We start from the raw sequence: 21,107 nt of genomic DNA on the forward strand, positions 1-21,107 counted from the left end.
TACACCACCTCTAAGTGGTGCTCAAAGGCTGACCCAAAGACACCCTGGTTTATGTGTGTGTGTGTGTGTGTGTGTGTGTGTGTGTGTGTGTGTGTGTGTGTGTTGTGTCCTACCATCACTGCATACCTGTGTGCAGAGATGGAAAAGGAATTCTTGTTCCCGAAAATACATTTAACAAAAATTACAATAAGATTCAATCAAAAGCTAGACCGGCTGACACCAATCAACAGCCAGTCTGTAACTCTGGCAACTATATAAAGAAAAACAACAAAAATGAGGTCAGACTCTAAAGGGTGCTAAACATACTTAGTTACTCTGCTGCTCTGTTTGCATCCACTTGTGTGTGTGTTTGTATTAGTCTGTGTGTAGCCATGGTTCAGTCACTCCCTTGCCCCTCCGTGCTCAGCAGAAGATGTCATGCTAGTTGCTTGCCCATTGGCACATAGGACACCTGCTTGTTGGCATGGCGACATCTGAGCCTCTGGGACGAGCAAAGGGGCATCTGTTCAGCAGACAGAGGGACTGAACGGGTTGCCCTTAGCAACAGGCTTCAGAGCAGGCCTTGGCATCTGCACATACATTCGATAAATGAGGAGGGTTGTCACACGATCTATCTATCTATCTATCTATCTATCTATCTATCTATCTATCTATCTATCTATCTATCTATCTATCTATCTATCTATCTATCTATCTATCTATCTATCTATCTATCTATGCAGTAAATCAGTCTAATGTTGGCCTGTAATTAAACAAACTACGCATGTGGTTCATAGTCACTATCATGGTTCCCCTGTAACCACTTTTACTAAGAACAATTCATTAAATGCAAGATTTCTTTTTCTTTGCGCATTTCATTGATTTATCTAACCATTTGAATGTGTGTTTTATGTAAATTAAATCTTTATAGAAACTCTTAGGTAAGATAATTCTCCTGTTGCTGGCTTTGCCACCCTGCTAACTCACATAAAAGGATTTAATTAATACAAATTATATCAAACGTTTTAGTGTGATGTGATGGTTCAAATCCTGCTTCAGAGGCTCTTACATCCTGCTGAGGAAAAACTCTGAGGACAATTTTTTTTTATTTAAATGATCAGATTATAGTAAAAATTGTCCAATGTTGGCATAACATCTGTCTGAAAATGATTTGTACCAGTCTAAAAAAACATCTCAGTCCAGCTCTATACTCTACACTTGTTGCCTGAGACTGCAAACACACTCACCAGCGTTTCGTACATGTGCTGTGAAGACATTCTCATTCTGTGTCCGACCTTGCCTCGTCATTCCTTCTTGTTTGAACTCTTCCTTTCCTACTTTTCCATCTGTTCCCTCAGTACGCTCCTGTTGCTCATAATGACTTGTTTTAGCAGCTTTGAACTTTGCAGACCATATTATCTCATTATTATTTATATTCAGGAGTTCAGGAGTGCTCAGGTTTGATGTTCATGCCAGGATGCAGGGATATTGGGATATATAGTGATTGCTGTGTGCATGTTGTATTGATCTGTGTCATGTATCATTATACGTTTAACATTGCCCTGCTTTATTACTAATAATGATATGCATGTCATTCTCCATTGCAACATGCCATCTTTTCAGACAACATACAGTAAATATAAAGTGCATCTTATCTGGTTCTAATATAGTTAGTCCATCAGTATATGAATGAATATTTATTCTGATTGTCAGGTTTGAAGGTGCATCACCTCCAGTCTTCTACTTTTTTAACCTTCACTCCTTGTAAATGCTTAAGCAGCATTTTACACTCATTTCATTTCTCACAGTGAGTTTAATATCTTTTTTGCATTATGTGCCACAATGATGGATTGTCCTGATTGTAGATCCAAACACTGACAAGACAGAGTGGGTGAAGAAGCAGGATAAACCATCATTTGGTGGTGTTTGTCCAGCTTCACAGACCCATCAATGCAGGACAATAAATCTTCTGAATGCATATTTAATACTGACTCAACGCACACTGTAGCTTGAAGGTTAACTTGCTTTTTACTGTAAATTCAGATTTGTTATTCAAATGCGGTCTGCCTGACATGGCAGCATTTGTCCATTCACAGCACTTACACACGGTTCACTGATTGTGAGTTCCTGCAAAAAGGAAATAAAACACCCTATGATTACAATTAAATGTGGCTGGTGTCTTACATTTGAAGCCTCTCTATTGTCTATTGTCTAGTGGCTAAACATGAACACTATCATTAGAAAACTGAATAACATGTTGTTTGTCCTCATAAAACATACCACAAACCTAAAGATGAATTCCAACCTCCTAATTATTTATTTTTCATATTAATTCTATATGAACACAGACCGACTGCCAACGCCACTTACTGTACAATAAAAGACTGAAATAAAAAATGAATATTAATGTATTTTTCTTGCCCAACAGGCTACAATAAGGTCCAAAAAGACGTAATTCACTGTACACACACACATTATACATAGGGAGAAAGACGTCCTTCTAAAACATAGTCAGACTCGAGGTGGGCAGTTTTAAAGGATCAACATTAACGCAGCAGAAACTTTCTGTTTTGTTCCATACACCGTTGTCCCTTGTCAAAACCTGACGCCATTACCCATAATGCAAATGGACTGCCGACAGTTCAGGTGTGTTATGGTAGTAGCGGCGGCAGCCAATGAAGGATCAAGCTACTAGCCTCAAGCAGAGATGAGGAGCGAGCCACAAAGGTCTGGTAAGTTCACCTTTCTCTCTCTCTCCATGTTCAAACTTTCAAACTAGTTTTCAGACTCAATTATTCACACCAACACACGTTATTAAAGAAACAAAGCTAACCAGTTTCAGTTTCCATTTTCTCCCTGTCCCGAGAAAGCTTTGGCAAATTACTGATTTTTAAAGTGAAGCTGCTTTATGGGAGTTTCCATCGGTTCCACTGGTATAATAACCGGGTAATAATAATTTCCTGAGTGACTGACACTGAAGGAATCCCAACCGGGAGGAGTTTACAGTAATGGTGCTGAAGACAACACTATTTCTTGACGTCACCCACCGCTGTTTTTTTTTTTTTTTGCTAGTATTTTGGTTGAGAGACTCCCAGCAGCAGAAGTTACATATACTGTGTGTTTATGCCCGTTTGCGTGTCTGCTTGTGTTGTGATTATGTGCTGCAAATAATTATTATTTATAACAACATAACATGACAGGCTGAGGGAAAACAGAGGGTTTCTTTCTATCTAATACAAATCGCCCTGTTTTAACAGTCTAACCTGGAATATTTATCTCCCGTAGATTTGCACTGAATTGAGTCTCAAACATATGGGACAAAGCGGGTCCCATATTAGTTCAATATGGAACACTTACGGGATGATAACACTGAAACAGCAATAGGTTTACTACTTTACAACCATAATTACAGGTTATGGTTTACCTCTGTCATTTACTTTTTATTACTTTGGATCAACATTAACATTGGCCTTCAGTATTGCTTGTCACGCCTCCAAACTGCATTTAAATGAGTAACATTAGCAAGCTTCAGTTTTACTAATGCTTTAATGAATAATGTTAAAAAAATCAGACATTTGGAAATTTTTCCATTTCCACCCTGGCTTTTTTTTTTTAATTTTTTTTATCAGAAAATGCATGAACAGTTACATAACACACAGCACCACCAAACAAAGCATTGTGCTTATAATATGAGAACATATTTTGACTCTTTCAGTTCAGTTGGAAATGAACCTAAACTGCATCTCATCTGCAGGAAACACATGAAGAAAATGCAAACCCCCACACAGGAAGGCCCCAGCTGACTGTACTGCCCGAAACACTAAAACTGTATCGATACAAGATCTGTTTTGAAGATGAAAATTGAACATTGCAGGGAAAAGGCTTCTTCACCACAGACCAAGTTCACTGCATTCACGAAGACCACTGATGAGGTGAACCAAGGTAAAAGCCATTTTCTCATATTGATTTCCCTTTTTATTTTTAAACCAACCAGAGGCAGTTAAACATGAACGACACTGGTTTTCCACTTCGAACAGAGGAACTGCTCCACAAGCAACAGAGTGTCTTGTCTTGGGATTATGAGCCCCTGTTCTGTTAACAAGGTGCTGTGGCAACGAATCAGAGCTGCTAATGACTTAAAGAGCATATCAGCTATGGCTCGTTTGCTGAACAGCAGAGGAGCACAGCACTTTGAGTTTCTACTTTAATTAGGGATTGGCTAAAACATAGCTCCCTGCGGTCCCGACACATTACCAATACTCCTGTGCTCGGGGCTATTAGTGCTTAAAACAGCTCCACAAGGACTGCATGTTATCCCACAGCTGTCCAACAAGTAATGTATAAGAGAGTAATGTATCTAAAGTATTCTGTTGACATTGCCTATCTGTGTACATGACAAAAGAGGGGTGTAACACATTTCCTGCACTTTGTATTCAATGTATGCAGGTATTGACCAAGTTCTGTGTGGCGGTCACGAGCTCACCTTCACTCCTGAGCAGACATTCATATTCTTACATGGGGGGAAAAACAGTCACAGCCTCTCTCAATCAAGCCCTGATCAAGCACAAAGGCAGATCCAACTCTAAATAATACATGACTTGCCTTCCCATATACACTCCCCACTGGGACTCGGAAAAGAGGGTGCAGGTTCAAACATCTTTCCTCATCTTCAAACGTCCTGCCTTCATCTTAGCTGCTGCCAGATTCTCTGACACTGCCTCATCCTGCAAAAGGTGATATCATTCATTTTAGAGCGAGATTGTCCTTGTCCTCAAAGACTCTTTTTGATTGGGAGACCACTCAGTAACACCCTGATTTCCAGACATTAGAGAGGTGGATATGTGATAGACAAACCGAATGCTGGAGCATATTTCGATAATTTTAGGGGACAGAGTTACATTTTCAAATTCAGATTGTTTCTTTGGTACAAAAGGCCAACAGAGGGCCACCATGTCTCCATATCACTGCTGTTCCTTTGCCAAAAGCCTGAGTATCCTAGTGAATATAAATTGCTGTAGACCATCGAGAACTGTTTACAATAACTGATATTTCTTAGTTTGTGGGCTGAAGTAAAATTAGATCTTGCAAGTTCTCTTCCAGAAGTAACAAAACCTTTTTCAAAGTCACACAGACATTTGTAATAGTTCAAATAACTAAAACTCAGGCCCTGAAACCTCAACAATGTGTCTCAGTTTATTTGATTTGTCTAGACAATGATAGTTTTTTTTATTGTGATGTTTATTTATTCTCTCTCTCTTGAACAGCCTTTAACACTCACCAACTGCAAGAAATTCAGTGTTGTTCACTGTTGACCTTGTATTCACATCATTTAACGATCCTCCCTATTTGGAGCAGTTTATACTGTGTATAACTCCTTTTTATATTGGCTGCGCCAATTCTATTTTATTGTATTAATATTTTATTTTATTTTGATGTACAGAAACCACCAGTGGTGAAACCGTCGTTTGTTTTGCCAAGTGGGAAATATATACTCGCTGTCAGAAATTTCTGATGTAGAAGAAGCAAGTCCATGGGTGAGTCGAACGGCCATGGCCCTTTTAGACATGGATAATAGCAGAATTTGATATTTATAAGAGAGCTTTTGTGGATACCATGAATATGAAAGAAAGCAAGTTATGACAATGTATGCATGCTGCCACACTGTTAAATTATTATTGGAACCATAGTTTTTTTTATTTGTAGTTTTTTTTTTACAAAATTTTGTTCCTTCAAAATCAAACAATGGACTTGGTTCTCAGTTCTCTTGTCATTGTCACGCTGTATGTCTTTCATGCATAGCTATTAGGTGGATGTTGCTGAACCTGAGGTAAAACCTTGACTTGTAGTGAATAATTAACTCTCCTCTTTCAGTGGAGCGATTTTTGCAAAGAATGCAAAATGCTAATTGAGGTCTATGTTAACTTTTCTTGTCCGAATTCTGGTCATTTGATTAGAACAAAATAATATTCCCTCTTCTTTGACCGGGAATGCAGACAGGCACAGAAGGCAGGCGGCTCAGTGCTGCTGCTCTTTGGCTGGTGATAAAGATTCAGCCTGTTCCTTTAGCTCCAAGTGTAGTCATGTGTATAATTGCTCTGGGACTGGAAATGCACCATGTGTGAATATAAAGGAAGGGCCATCTAATAGGAGACACTGTTCAAACAACATAGCTTGAGTTTGTCTAAATGTCCCATGTCACAGAGAAGCTGCAGAGGATGGAGAAGGGTTCAGGATAGGAGCAACGGGCGGTGAGAGTGCGCGGAACAGGGAAGAACAAGAAACCAGATAAAAAGTGACAGAGGGCTGCTAATCACCACAGATTGTTAAAACAAAACAAACAACAAAAAAAAAACATGTAATTTAGCTGATTATATGGACAACATTTTAATGGGACATTATGGACATTCAGCGGGACTAGCCATAAGTGAATACCAGTATCTACCTGTAGGTGACATTACAGCAGCTCTACTGATGGCTTTCATTTTTTCTGTTGTCATATTGGTTCCCAAATAGGCCAAATATGTTGGTGATGACATGTTTCCATGTAGTTTTTCCACTAAAATTTTCCAGAACTTTAACTGATGTCCTGGAACTTTCCCATGTTAAACATTCCCCCAGCGCATAAGGATTTTCATTTCCACACCTGGTCCACCTGGTTGTATGTGAATGTAATGATGCTAAGAGTGAACTAAAACTGTAAAGTTGCTGGCCATAAAACCAAATCCGAGGTTTTTAGCTATTCCAGTATGTTCACCAGCTACATTTGTCTGTCTCTGTTTGGTGCTAAATAGCGTACAGAAGGTTTCAGAGCTTTTTTATGTTGAAACAAGCTGCTGCTATGGTTTATTCCTACTTATAGGAGCTGTCTGCTCCTGCCGCGTCCAGAGCAATGCTGATGACAGCAGTGAGACTGAACCAAAACGGTAAAGTTGTGGGCCGTAGAGCCAAAACAATACGCTGAAAGAAGAGGCAATAGTGACTGAGAGAATAGCTGTTTTGAGAAAATAGGCATGGATAACATAGTGAGGCGTGAGGAAATGTCGGGGTATTGGGATGTGTGACCGTGTTGGATGTAAATGTATCATTGATTGTTTGGCTGAGGCAGGCAGAGACCCTGCTCCTATTGATCAGCTCAAGGCCAAGGGCAGGATGAGGCTGACAACTCAGACACTGACCTCTGCCACCTTGACCTTGGCCTAAAGCCAGAAAACTGCCCTTTAACCTTCATCAGGTGATCTCTGGCCTTTATGGGGCCCCAGATGTGACCTGAGCAGAGTGTTTTGGTGTCCAGGCTATACTCCCTCTCTTCTAGAAACACTGCCCTAAACCAAAGGAACATCTCCAGAGAGCTCAAGAGGAAGGCAGAGTGAATGCAACTTCACCTGAAAGGTGTGACAGGTGAGGGAGAGAGCGAGTACAGAGGGGAGGAGGGACATAGTAAGAATGTTTTCTGTACAATTAAGAAGCAGTTTTAAGGTTACTAGCTCTGTTGTATTGATCAGATAATTTAATTACATGAGCCTTTATTAAATACAAGCACAGACAGTGAGGTGATGGATCACAGCATCAGGCAGCTTTTACTTTATTTTGTGTTGATGTAACACAGAGGAGGATTTCACAAAAAAAAAAGCTGAATATTGCCCTCAATTCCTAGGAAGGTCTCCATTCCTTCCCGTAGAGCATTATTTTAAAATCACTGACTTATAGAATGAATTATAGCAATTGTTTTGGGGCCTATTTTGTCACATATGATACCTGATATTTTAGATTTATATATCTTAACAAACTTAGTCCTGTCAGGCGACACACAAATATCTTTCATAGTAAATATCTAATGCGTAACAAGCGTGTTATCTTCTGATGATACCAGTTGCTGCCATTCAAACAATCACATTTTCTTTTCACATAATGAGAAAATGTTAATTAACATATCTGGCAAGTTGCAAAAATGTTGATACTGAATATATATGTAAAATGTTCACTTGCAACGTATTTATTTTTATGGTCATGTTTAGACACTGGCAGCACCTGGTTAAGATTAGGAAAGATCGTGGTGTGATTTAATACAGAAAAAGTTAACAGTGATTCCAGACACAATGCCTTTATTAATGTTTTACCAAAACCACAGTCTTTTCCTGACCTCAACCAAAGTGCTCTTGTTGCCTAAGCCCATGGATGGATAACGAGAAATGAGTGCCAGGGCACAGACAGGTAAAAGGCCCCCCACCCCTCCTGTATAGCAGAAGACCCCCAGGCTGAAAGAGACACAAAATGATGTGGCTTGTTGTCATTTTGTGCCTGTTCATGGTCATATTTTGTCTCCTTGTGGTTGCTTTGTGTCTCTGGTTATTAAGTGTCTCTTTTTGTCATTCTGCGTCTCTTTGCGGTTGTTTCAGTCCTCTTCGTTGCCATTTGTGTCTCTTTGTTCTCATTTTGTCTCTTTATGGGCATTTTGAGCCCTGACCTCTCAGCCCCATGGCCCTGTGCTGTTCGGTAATCCATCTTTGCCTGAACCTAACCACAGATGGGAGTCAGGATGCATCCCCAGCTTCTAGTGTCACATTCCTGTGTGTTGTATACCCCCCCCTCCCAGCACCTCTGTTGCAATTCATAAATATAGCACTTCATCTATTCACAAATATGTTGCTTCTGGATATAATCCAACTAGTGATTACATTTGCCACCATAACATCATAGGGAAAACAATTTAGTAATATATATACATAATTTTATAAATTTTTAGGAGACAGAGTTGAGACATGAGACTGGTGTCGATCTTTCCATCTAAGTCTCAACAAAGAATCAAATGAGGATTTACTAAAATGTTGAACTATTCCTTTGACATTGGGTTGAACTTCCTTCCTCTGTAATCACATTAGCCCGTCAAATCTCCTTTTCGTTTTGTCGTTGTGTCGTACCAGACTAAGACGGACACAATCAATAGGTTAAAGGTGAGAGGTCATGGCCAGCGTCGCAAAGGCAAAGCGTGCGTCTCCCTCTCTGTTCGGCAAATGTCTGTTTTCTCAGAAATTTGTTTCTCTTCAAGAAGAGGGTGTGTGTGTGTGTGTGTGTGCGCACATATGTACGTATGCGTGTGCGTGTGAGTAGTTTGACGGGTTGTGTGGGTTATTGATCACTACCACCACCCACCTTGTCCAATTGGAGGGAACACCTGAGCCTCTTATAAATCAGTACTGACTTTAAGAGTGGATGGATCAGTGAGGAAAAAAATAGATTATAAGAGGAAATTTATTTCAGTTGGTGAAACTGTACACTAGCAGTCTGCACTTTGATTATGCTAAGGCTCTCTGCATGTGGTATAAGGCAATAATGACTGAAGCAATTAACTCAACTGATCTTTTCAGTAACACCTGCAGCACAGGGGGCTCAAGCACATGTTTTTTTTTTTTTCGAAACAAAACTGCTAATTGTCTTGTTATGTGGTCCTGGTGTGTTAAAGTCTTTATACTGTAAGTTCACAGCCCTGTCCCATCTCCAGTCGCTCCACATTGTGTGCTTATTGCCTTTATCAATCTACTGGGGCCCAGAACAAAGACCTTCGTGTTCAAACAGCAATTACTCTCTCATCTCCTGAGGCATCAGCACAGGCCTAATTGGATTTAAATGAACCCCCAAATTTCCCTTTGTTACAGCAAATAATATGCAAGGCTTTTTAATTAAGATCCGATACAAGCCCACGTACAGGGTCCGTAGTTGCTTTCATGTCCTGCTCTTCAAATAGAGGTTTGGGCTTGTGTAGCGGACGGTTAGGTGCAGAGTTTGGCTCAGTGGGAGTTTTCGTGTGGTGGTTTTGTGTGTGTGTGTGTGTGTGTGTGTGTGTGTGTGTGTGGGTTGTGGGGCAAGTTGTCTATCAAGAGAGGTGGATCAGTTAATTAAAAGCGCTCCAATGTGATTGATCAACTTCTTTCAGAAATGTGAGGACACAAGAGGTTTTTGTCTCTTGTGTATTTATGTAGTCTGTCTTCTTAGCACCTGGACGGTGCTTGATGTCCTCTGGGATCATATTCTTCATACGTGTTAGCCATCTATCTATAACTTTGTCATTCACCATTGTGATTTCAGACTATTCTGTAGGCTACATGCAGCACTTGCAGCATCCACCCTGTAAGAGGAATCTGGCCTCTCTTGCTCTTTCTGAGGTTTTAATTTTATCTTTTACTTTGAAAAATTATTTGTTGGGAGAGTTTTCTGGTCTATTTTGAGGGCTAATGATAGAGTCGTTTGTTGTGATAATTGTGATAATTGTGATAATTTGTGACTTGCCAAATATGTAAATAAACAACACATTCTCAGCAAATGCAATTACATTTCTTGGAAAAATTTGCTTTTAAAGTTTAGTTATATATAAACATTATTTTTAGGAGACAGGGTTGTTTTTTCTGACTTCCCTGTCCCTGCCTATGGCACTCACCCCAAAGCCCATTCGTTCCTACTAAAGACATAAAGTTTTAAAATCAACGACCAAATCAAGTTTTTACTTGTCTCCTAAAAAACAGCTGAGTCATTTACTTAAACAACTGGGCACTCTTTAGTCAACATTACTCTAACAGGACTAAATTGTGCAGTTCTGTGGGAATATTTTCAGATGCAGATTAACACACATTTGGGAGGAAGTGAGTTGTTACAGTACTGCAGCAGACCGGTGTATGTGGCATTGACTCAAAACAAACTATAAAGACTGTCTTCACAGTATTAAAATAAATGTCTGCAACACTTTGGCTAACTTACATGCTAAATGTTTTTGGACAACATTTATTAGGCACACAGGAATAAGACATATCAGGCTTCGGCTACATGAACGGTACTCATTTCTCTCTTTGGTCCAATTTGTTGACATTAAGAAAAAAATTGAATATTTCCAGTCTTATTCTTTAAAGCATTAAATTCCAGCAACAACATCCCATTGACATCAAAAGCTTCCATAGTACATCTCATGGTGCTCTTTCTGTCTGAATGGTTGGAACCGTGTTCAGTCTCACCAGCATGTGTACCTCAGGCATCATTTAAAGTTGGGGCATGTGTTTAACAGATGCTCAAGCACAAAGAATCCTTTGCCTTTGGCATAGGTGTACAGACATAGGGAAATGTGCTGAGTCTGCAAGCAGAGGTGTCAGCCTTTACACTTGGACTGTGCAACGACAGTGATCATTTGCTGCTCAAAAAGTGATTCAACTGCAGCTAAAGAATGTTCTCTTGATGGATCAGTATTGTAAGATTGATTGATTGATCTGCTGCTCATGTAGAGGAGCAGGAAGTCATCAGTCAGCCAGTTGCTGTCATGAGTCATTCAGCCTTCATTACTTTGTTGAGTCAGCTTTAGCCAATCACATTGAGAGATTCAGGAGAGGACAAATGTGACGCCAAATTTCGGATTACATTTTCAGTTTCACTGTAAAATTGGGTTAAATGCCACAATAAGACAACAGCTCACTAAAGTATCGAGTTTAAAGTATGGATTGAATTTTCTCATGCTTCGGTGAATTAGCAGAGGAAATAGTGACGGATGATGGAAGAGAAGGAAAGTCATCTTTTCCTTTGCTTATTGCAGAACCTCCTTTTTCTGTAACGGCATACAGTGCGGGTCATTTCCATTACCTCGGCTGGGAGTTTGGAAGATAATGATAGAAAGTGCTGAATACATATTCACACTCCGCTTTCCTAATGTGTGATTGCTCATTTTCTTTTTTTTTTTGAGAAAGTGGAGGAAATATTATGTTGAGCTAAGAAAATATTAGCCTGACTGCAAATGCAGAGCGGTGTCAAAAATTACTGTTTTTCTACACAGCTGTGTTACTTCATTAGATGTGCAAGCAAATTTATACTCACACCTCATGCCTGTGTTAACATAGATTTTAAGAACAAACACAATTACAAGTATTCCACTATAATCATGGTTGTGTGAGTACGAGTGCATAGAAGTATTTGTTGTGAAAACGATGGCGCTTTGGGTTTGTGGTTGCAATGCTGGTACAGAGAGGATTGTGGAGTTACAGCTGCAACTGTGTTTTGAGAGACTGATCAAGAGTGAATGGAGCTGTGAGACTTTCAATCCTTCTCATTTCTCCTTCTTTTCAAGTCCAGAGAATTTGGCTCTTATTCCATAAGGTAAAGTCAAACAGTTCCATGTGGTTTGTGAGTGAATTAATCATGATGATTAATTGGCTTTCAAGTTAAATATCCAGTGAGCGATGTCAGGCTGCCAGACATCAGGGCTAAATTGACAGGCCTTTAAGGAGAAGCAGATTGATTTACACAGCAGCTAATGAATGCCCCTCTACCCAGAAGGGGAGGAAAGGTAAACAAGTCTTTTCTTTTCCTTCCTCCCATCTGCCTTGTTCGGGTACTCTTTGCTCTCTGTATTGAACTCTAACCTGGTTTTGAGACTCTGAGACTATTCTTCTTTTCTTTTTCTTTTCCGCCATGATAACATGACAGCGGAGAGAAAATGAGTTTGTGGAAGTTGCACTATCCTGGGAAAATACTTTCAGTTAGATAGCTTTCAGAAATTATACCCACGTTGTATGTTGATACTGTATGGCAAAGTTGTTGGTTGGTCTGTCTGCTGCTTTGGTCCTGGCTGAAATATCTCAGCAGTTACTAAATGGATTGTCATAAACATTTTGCAGATGTTCATGATCCCAAGATGATAAACAGCATAACTTTCGTGATCCACTGACTTTTCCTTTAGTGTCACAATCAGGTTCACATTTGTGCGAAATACCTCCAGAAGTTTTAAGTGGATCACCTTGACATTTGAAACATATATTCATGTTGCCCAGAGGATGAGTCCTTTGAATGACTTCGGTGACTCTCAGACTTTTCTTTAGCATCACGAGTAGATCAAAGTTTTACATTTTTCCATTCAATATCTCAACATCTATTAGATGGGCTGACTCCAAATTTTGTGTATTCTTGTTTCGCAGAGGATGAATCCTACTGTCTTCGGCTATTCTCTAACCTTTTTCTCTAGTGCCAGTATGTGGTTGACTTGGGAAACAGTTGCCATAAAATTTGACGTTCAGGAGGTTTTGGTGCTACTCTAACTCCACTCTCTTGGTTTAATTGAATTCCTGGAAACATTGGAAACACGCAACTGAAAAAATACATATAACATAGGTTTAATTGTTTTTAGAAATTTTAATGAGGAAAAGTTACACATTATACCATTAGGATGACTGTGGCCCACACTGGACCTGTTTTCAAACGCTGAAATTCAATATGTAAAATTTTAGATCTTCTACAGATCACTATACTCAGGAGACTGGAGATGTTATAACCAGCCAAATGCATTATTTTGAGGAAGAACAGCTGATTCATCCACAGGAGAATACATTTTTCTATTGTTGCATTTTGATGTTATATGAACAAGTTTATGGAGACGGAGAAGACAAAGGTTCCTCATCCGTCCTGCTAGGTGTTTTTGTTGTATCATCTCATTATACAAACTGTTGAGATGCTCATAAACTTTCATCACAGCAGGAGCTCAGACAACTAGATCTCAGTCTGCAGGAGGATGAGGGTCACGTCTGGCTGTTGTTAAGACTGACTTGTATATATTTACGGCACATCTCAGGAAAATTGCTTCAAAAAGTTGGAAGCAGCGTTGAAGCATGCTAACAGAAGCAAATTAGAAGTTGCAGACTTTAACGTTTTGCATCTACACAGAAATAATTGTTGGTTGGATTAGCTGAAGAAAACAAAACCTAAAATCTAGTGCTCAAAGCAGATACTGTATAATGGTATGACTATGATAGAAAATATATCATGAAATGAACTGACTTTGACATGCCATTCAAATACTGCCACTATTTCTCAGTCACTACCATGTATTCCAGGCGGGAACAGCTCTTGATGAGATTACTGACATCAATGGTGATCATAATAAATAATATCCACTACAGTTACTTTTCATTGTTTAAACACAATCAGTTTGTTTTATTTCTATATTGTTTCCTGTAATATTTTGCTGTCCAAATTTCCATGTTACATCTTGCTGGTGTTGAAAGGTCATGGCTGGTGAAAAGCATAAGTACTAGATGTGTTTTGATGTTCAGTGCTACCTATTCCCTCTCTCTAACCCCCCTGAGCCCCTCTGATCTACTCCTCAGCTCATTAAAACACCCTCTCCACCTCCACATTAGCATCAGAGTCATGGTCAGACTGCTTTGTGTTATAAGGGTAGAAAACAATATCAATAACAACAACAAAAACAATAGTAGCCTTTGGTCCAGGGAGGAGAGGAGGAAAAAGGTCTTTGATAATGCACATCAAAGAGAGACGCTGAAGTAGGCTGTGTTTTCACTGCGTGCATGCCAAGGTCGTCTCTGATCCTGTTCGTGTGGTGTTAGCGCTTGGGGCCAGTCTGATGACACAAGGTGAGTTGCTGGGTCTGCACGACATTTCCTCAAGGATGGGAAGTCAAACACCAAAGCCTTGTTGCAGGTTAAAGTTGTGCCCCTTGATTGACGTTGATTTCCTCTCTCTGCCTCTGTGTGCATGCGAGACTGTGTGTTTGAAATCCTCAGAATCCAGAATTGTTTCCACACGTCATTCTTCTTTTATATGTCCTGGTAATGTGTTAAGGACACATCGGAAAGAACTGGGAAGCTGCAGCTTGTCCTCCATTTTGTATGTAAGTTCCTTCACATAGTGTTGAATAGTCCAGTTTTAGCTAGAATCAAGATGATCGCGATTGGTCCTCGTTTGATCATCCCCCTACTTTGGAGGGGGTGTGTGTCTGTGTTTGCATAAAAGGGCAAAAATTATACTTAAGTTTGGCTTAGAAATTACTTTAATACAAAACGTAACTGTTTTCCCACATTGTGGTGGCAATATAATTGCTGGCGGGGTTATGTTCTGAGGCAATGTTCTGATTTTTTGAATTAATGAAAGGCTACATTTAGAGTGCTGTAGGGCTGACGCATTTCTTTGGGCTAGCCTGGAAATTAGCATCACCTTGGTGCCCTCCACAAAAAGCAAATGGGATTTTTCCATTGACTTTTGGATTATTGCAGAAAATAAACTCTGTGAAAAACAAAACCCATTCAAAAAAACGTATTTCGGGGTTTTAAGACTCACACTGAGATTGGGGTTCACATCCAGACTCAAGCCTGTAGTTAAGTTTAGGCAACAAAAGCACTTTTTGTCGGAAAGAATGTGGTTTTGGTTAAATATGAATAAACATGTTGTGTCTTAAGTCACAGTGAACTTTTTCTGGACTACACCAGCCCAGGATCTTTCCCTAACCTTCACCAAGTGTATGAGAGCCTATACATAACACACAACCATAAAACTGTTTAATAAGGCTGTAGTCACTACAAGTGGATATTATGCTGAAAGATTGGACATTTTGATAGAAAACAACTATGTTGTCTGTTGAGATTTTACTCATACATTCAGTATGAGTATCAATATTATTGCAACTTTCCAAATATGTAAGTTAACAACATATCTTCATTGCATTAATAGGAAATGTAATCTGCAATTATGTTTAATTAAAAATGTATTTTTTGTTGCAAATTAGTTGTGTAAATATAATTTCTAAGCAACAGGGTTGGAAATGGAAATATAACTATACTGCTCTCTAATAAGGAATTCTTTATAACAAGTTTCTAATTTGCAACTAATGGCTTTATCAATGGCTAAAAATGTCATTACTGCTCAGTAACAATCCATCTGTTGAGAAACAACTCCTTGGTTGCCAGGGTGTGAAAAATTCATTTAACTGCTGTGAACCTGCTTTGTCTTTTTAGCTCGCTCTTTATTAATTCATCAGGAAGACCTCTCATTCGACTTGTAGAATCAATGCTAATATGTTGCTAATAAATGTGCTTTAGTGCAGATGCTCTGCAGCTGTTTGCTAGAAGGTAAGTGGTTGAACATCACATTGAAGGGATCCTCTAAAACTAAACACAAAAAACAAATTATAGCGGTCAAAAGGATTTGTCATGTTCAAGCCAAATGTTTGACAAACAATCACTAAACCACTAACTTGCTTTTTTTTAAGAGCTTTTAACATATAACATGCTCTTCAGTTTGCCCAGTTGTCATGGAGATTGTTGACTTGTGGCTTCAGCAGTTGTTATGATTTGATCCGCAGTTGATGTTGGTGTTGGTGTGAAAGTGAAGAATGAAAGTTTGCTCCTGTCCTTTTGAAAGAGTGGTTTGACCAAACAATCCCAATTCAATATCCACTTACAGGCTTTTTCCAAAGCTTTTGACCATATTACGTATAACATATAAAGGATTAAATAAACATTAATAAAGACATAAATGGCAACTTGCCCTTTTGAGTGGATAAGTGGCTCATTAACGTGGTACCAGTGTAACTATACATAGAAGACTATGCATGACTGTGAAGGCATGTGCATGAACAGTGCTTCATTTGCCATTTGAACTGCCAAACTGAAACTGTGCACTTCATGAACTTTTGCATTAACACTTCCACAAAAAGATATGTAATATTATTTTTCATAGTCCAGATCTCAATAGCACAGACTGCAATCACTCAGTCTTTATTTCCTTCACTAAAACACTACATGCGTAACTTTAACAATGATTAAAAGTATTGCAATTTTAATCAAAAAATAGCTCTTTTTCTCCTTTTGAGGAGCATGTGATGGGAGTTATACCTCTTGAAGTGTGCGGTGTTGATGTGAAACTCTCCTCACTGTGCAGCGAATAAGTGTTAATTCCAAAGCTGCATGGCATCATCAACCTGCTGTGTTTAAGGGTATTCTATATTTATTTAATTAGATGCCACAGTAAGGTGTGTTGATTGACGTCTCAGCTGATCCACACAGTACTACTTGGTGCTGATCAATTCACAGTAAACCTGACACGTTCAAGTGTGTTCTTTTGAACAAATTTAACAAAAAATAAAGTTATCCGAGTCAAGTTCAGCCACTTCTTATCACCCTGCTTAATAATCACAGATGTACATTTTGAGTTATACCTTTGGGATTTTAGTATATTAAAAGTAAATTAGTTATAATGGCTAAGTATGTTTTCATTAAATTCAACTTTAGGTTACATTTCATGGGTAGAATAGGTTATTTCATTCATGTTCTTTGTTAATTAGGTACTGTTACTTTAAGAGAGCGCACCTTGCACATTTACCTCAGTGAAGCTGTGGAGTTGTACGGTTTGCATACTGTGTCCTGTTTAGTTCAATGTATTTTAGCAGAGACCAGCTTGTGACACTTGTAGAAGAAAGGTTTGTTGTGTTTTCCAACTTTACAACGGAAGTGGATTATTGTGGAACTGCATCGGTTGGACACGTGTAAACCATGACAACGCATGTACAAACACTGTCAGCCTCTTTGTACACTGTTATGAATAGTGGGAAAACACAAAAGACAAAAGGTAAATGATGCTGTCACCATCCATAATTTAATATAACTAATAAATTATGGTCACTTTATAGTACCTATTATGATCCTTGATCTACTGAACGCAGTGTCACAATCTATTTTGCCATTTGTATCAGAAGTCACTTAATATTTCAGTATCTGATACTTCTCCCCCCCAAACCCACCTGAGAAATGATCTTAACTACAGAGAGCCTTTATAACCACGTGGACCTCAGAGAAATCTGTCCATTCATGAAAGGCTCAGGGCCAGCCAGACTCAGCCAGACCAGCCCTTCAGGGACACCCGCTGTTTGACTTGGCTCATGACTGGGCCTGGGTACAGGGCTGCAGTTGTCCGTAGCCACAGGCTGCAGAGCTGCAGGTATTTCCTGACTAAATTTCTCTGTCATACTGTTTGCAGTCGCATTCGAAGGACGGCAGGGGAACTTTAGAGAGAACGTGGATAAAATCTCATTAGATGCCACTGTGGGAAGACACAACTACAGCCACAAATGTAGTCGTAATGTATTTTTTAAATTTCTATTTCAGAGCATGAACTTTACTAAAAGCTAAGAGGAAATTAAAAACTCAAAGACTTCCTTTCCTTTAACCCAACTTCCATGTCTTATTTTTTTTTTTTTTTGCAGCTATATAAGCACCATATTTTCTGTATAGGCCATGACTTTATCTGAAAGCACTAAAGCCCAAGAGTCTAATCTTTTCTGAATTTCCTCTGGTCTTCTACGATGGCCCAGATGTTGCTCTCCCATGTTTAGTTCAGCATAAATATTCATCTTAGACTTCTATGCCTTCATTCTAGGAACATCTTTCACCATTATGTTAATGCTTATAGACACTTAGAAATGGGTAAATTTCAGTCCCAGCACACACCTGCAAGCACCTGGATACATACACACACACACACACACACACACACACACACACACACACACTCACACTCACACTCACAGAAAAGAGAGATGAGTGATGTCTTTGTACCATTTTCCCTGCTGTATTTTCTCTGCGCTGTTCCTTGTCACTTCGGCCCCTTTCAAATTATCTGTTGGGATTAATGAATGTAATTTTCACACATTAACTTCCCCCCGCTCATACATAATGGGCCTGTCCACAACAGTGTTTAACCAGTGCATCTGTCCATTGGGTGTCATTATTTAAGTCGCAGCAGGGGTTTGTAATTGACAATTGTTCCAGTGTGGTAAACAGAACTGCCCCGCTTCCTGTCCTCTCCCTCTAGCATCGCTCTGCCATGAGTAATTCCACCACATCAAGTGCAGTTAAGAAATGGGTTTCTGTCCCAGCAAACTTTTCATGCCTTATGAATCATCTTTCAACTCGGTTATTGAGTGAAGAGCAATTTAAAATGTCACATCACAGTGCATTAAGACACATGTTCAAACCTCAGAAATGTCATATGCCTTTAAATTTGAATATAACTGGTAATGTTTGCCTCATATTTTTCAGTCTCTGTGAATGGGGACTTTGGAAATGGATATACTTTGATCATTTTCCCTCCATATCCTCTGTTTCCCCACTCTCTCTGTAGCCCGACTAACACACTTTGTCTCTCCCCTCTTCCTCTCTCTCTTCTCCATGGCTGCCTCTGCTTCTGATTTAAACACGCAGCAGGGGGTTGTGGGTAGAGACTCATGCTGTGAAGGATCCCTCTAACTCAGGGAGAGCTGAAGGTCAAACACACTCATGATCAGAACCACGGGATGACACCCGAAGAGGTGGAATATAAAGAGTAGGGGGATGAAAGCCAGGGAGATAAGTTCTGTTCTCTCAGCAGTGTTTTCAGTGAAGACAGGCAGATCAGTACAGTTCATTCTGTAAACACCACATCGTATGGCTCACAGCAGAGGAACACAATGACTTGGCTGGTCTTATAGCTTCTACAACAGAGATGAAATGAATCAATAAAGGTCTCAGATGTTCAGTACTACTACTAGCCAAAGTAAGATATTGCTGTAGTTTCTGCAGAAATGATTGATAACCCGATTTACTTAATAACTTTAGCAAATACCAGCAACAACATTGTCACCCTCGCAACTTGATTTTTGTTTTGTCTGGCTGGTTTTTTGTTTTCCTCTCTTCTTAATTAGACAGACCCTTGACTGACAAAGCAAACAGAACTGGAACAAGAGCATGAACAAGAGAAAATCATCTGTTTCTTTGAATGGAAAACTCCTGGAGCCCAGATGAAGGTTTTTCCTTTTCTCCTTTGCAATTTTTGTTGGAAGCATTTGCATATTTCAAAAGTCGACCAAAGAAAATAGCCCGGGGGCAGAAATGGCCGATCTGCATATTGAAGACTCAACAGAGGGCGAGGAGTGGGAGACAGAGAGGAGGAGAGAGGGAGAGCGAGAGAGAGAGCGAGAGAGAGAGAGACAACATCTTTGTGTAAATGATTTGAATACAATCTAAAAGAAACAATAAAGTCAATTAGCTGATGGTGTCATGCTCATTATGCTGGATTAATTGCAGGATTCACTACAACTAAAACAGCATATTTGTTTAGTTGTCAAACAGCTCCGTGGAGAGAGAGAGAGAGAGAGAGAAGGGAGAGAGCAGAGAGAAAAATGTGCATCATAAGAAGGCCTCTTCACCCAGCTTCCTTCATGAATAACAAATAGAGGACCCAGTGCTGTGACCAGCCAGCACAACACATGAAAAACATTACTGCATTCCCTGAGTCGTCTGGTTTTCTCCACAGTGCATTGGTAGGTTGGAAATATGAGAAACAGTGTGCGGCTTTTGTAGCTCTTTCTACATGTTTTTACTTTGTTTTACGGAAAACAGCTCATCAATAAACAGGTTTCAAACGCTGTGGAATAAATTACCACTTAATAATGAGACGCTGATTTCTGCACTTATACGAAGTTGTCTCATTTTCTATCAAATAATGGGTTTACAAATTGTAACTATAGCTTTATTAATAATTAATAAATCATTTATTAATGCTTAAAAATCCTTAAAATCTATTAACTGGAACAAGAGGTTGCCAGTCTGTGACAAATCCCTCTGGCTGGTGTATATCTTCCTCCCACATGACACATGTTAATGACAAATTAGTCATTAGTAAAAGGTTATTTCAATAATAAGTCTGAGTTGTGAATTCCGTGTGCGTAAATTAAAACTAATGTACTTAACAATTAATAACTGATAACCAGTTTACTAATTCCTTACAGCCATTATGTAACGATATTCCTGGCTTAACTTTGATATTGATGCACACCTCACATTTGTTATGTATTAATCTTTGTACATCGTACATATCATCTTTTAAATATTCGATTCCTGAAACCACGAAGACAAGATAACTAAGAATATTGTAAACATACCATTATTTAAAAAAACAGTTTTGGGCTTACACGTAAAAAGACCTGGCTTGTGTGGCGTACGTCACCTGCATTGTGTGTTTGTGTAGCTCTTTAGTTCATCATGAAGACCCCTTCGAAAGACTGGATCAAAATTAAATAAATTAACAATATGAAACATTTTCAACTGCAGATTTGCATTATTCCAAGAGCCTTTCCTTAATTACTAATTAACATTTATAGCCAAGTGTCATACTGAAGAAAGAGCTATACCAGTAGATATTTTTTTTAAAGACTTGCAACCCAAGACTTGCAAGTTGTTCTTATAAATGGCTAAAAACTGATCATCAGTTAATTAATTAACCATTTATAAAGCCATTAGCTTTGACTTATAAACCCTTTACAAAGGATGCCTTAT

The 21,107-nt window shown here is 39.1% G+C and overlaps 1 long non-coding RNA gene across 1 annotated transcript in view; it reads left to right on the top strand.

Moving 5' to 3' along the window:
- The first annotated feature begins 2,511 nt into the window (after positions 1-2,511).
- The window catches only part of LOC130177936 (uncharacterized), a 29,152-nt gene continuing 10,556 nt past the window's right edge, over positions 2,512-21,107 (top strand). The window contains exons 1-2 of the long non-coding RNA XR_008829087.1: positions 2,512-2,711; positions 3,734-3,921. This is a non-coding gene — a long non-coding RNA (uncharacterized LOC130177936). The remainder of the gene's footprint in view (positions 2,712-3,733; positions 3,922-21,107) is intronic.

Source organism: Seriola aureovittata, chromosome 11 (assembly GCF_021018895.1).
Source record: "Seriola aureovittata isolate HTS-2021-v1 ecotype China chromosome 11, ASM2101889v1, whole genome shotgun sequence".
NCBI lineage: Eukaryota > Metazoa > Chordata > Actinopteri > Carangiformes > Carangidae > Seriola > Seriola aureovittata.